This window comes from Camelus bactrianus, chromosome 8 (assembly GCF_048773025.1).
Source record: "Camelus bactrianus isolate YW-2024 breed Bactrian camel chromosome 8, ASM4877302v1, whole genome shotgun sequence".
Classification (NCBI taxonomy): Eukaryota; Metazoa; Chordata; class Mammalia; order Artiodactyla; family Camelidae; genus Camelus; species Camelus bactrianus.
In genome coordinates this window covers 41,311,958-41,313,058 of record NC_133546.1, presented here as the reverse complement: position 1 = coordinate 41,313,058, position 1,101 = coordinate 41,311,958, and the positions used below count along the sequence as shown (strand labels likewise).

At 39.8% G+C, this 1,101-nt stretch overlaps 1 non-coding gene across 1 annotated transcript; it reads left to right on the top strand.

Moving 5' to 3' along the window:
* Nucleotides 1-632: 632 nt before the first annotated feature.
* Nucleotides 633-704, top strand: TRNAA-AGC (transfer RNA alanine (anticodon AGC)). The gene has a single exon. It is a non-coding gene; the product is annotated as a tRNA-Ala (tRNA).
* The last annotated feature ends 397 nt before the right edge of the window (nt 705-1,101 follow it).

Below are 1,101 nucleotides of genomic sequence, written 5' to 3'. Positions count from 1 at the left end.
ACCTAGTGAGAGAAAGATGAAACATAATGTGTAACTGTAAGACAAAAATACCCGTGATGATGGTTACGGATGTCTGGGAACTCTGCGCCCAGGATACCAAACAACTCAAAAGGAAACTCACATTTCAGTTAAGAACCAAATTATAATTTGCCTTGCACGTCAGAGAACTTCAAAGACTTTGCTGATTCTTATACCAACCACCATGATTTTTCAAGTGGAGCTGAAGGTTCAAATTTGGTTTGATGAGCCCCTTGCTTCTTCTTGGCTAGGAAGGAAACAAAATTGCCAACCAGGCAAGTTACACGAAGCAAAGCTCCCTTCCAAATATTCTTTACTAGAGAAAACATGGGTCAGCCAACAAAGCATCAATTCCTCAGTGAAAAGCTGGGACACTGGTATCCTAAGAGCTGCTTTCAACTCCTTTCTGGGTACCAGATCCCAACAGTTCTCATTCCAGGTGTGGCTGCCTCATGAAAGAGTAGGGGTTTGCCTGTCAGAGCTTGAGGGTTTTATGTGAGGAGCAATGAGAACAAGAAAAAATAGCAGAACTATGAAGCTTACATGTCATTACTATAAACATTTGCATTTTTTAAATGAAACATTTCATTTTTAAAAATACTAAATTTCTGATTGGGGGTATAGCTCAGTGGTAGAGTGCATGCCTAGCATGCATGAGGTCCTGGGTTCAATCCCCAGTACCTCCATTTAAAAAATAAATAAATAAACCTAATTACCTCCCCCATCACCACCCCCCAAAAAAGTTTAAAAAAATTGTTTTAAATAAATGATATACAAAAAAACTCCCTAAATGTCCCATGAATAGGACCTGGATGAAAGACAGCAAAACAAAAACAGAAATGGTATTTAATGTACTGGATCACCTTCTGCACCATGTCTTCCCAGGATCGATTTCACCAGAGAAGAGCTGCAGACACCAAGAGTAGGAGCCAAAAACCTCCATAAGACCCCCATGAAGAGTGATCTAAAGATATCACTGAAACACAAGACTTATCCAAGTCCTATCAGTCACTTGTGGAACATTCCATTTGGCTTCTGCACAACAACAGGTATCATAACTGCCTCCTTATTAAGATAAGACCT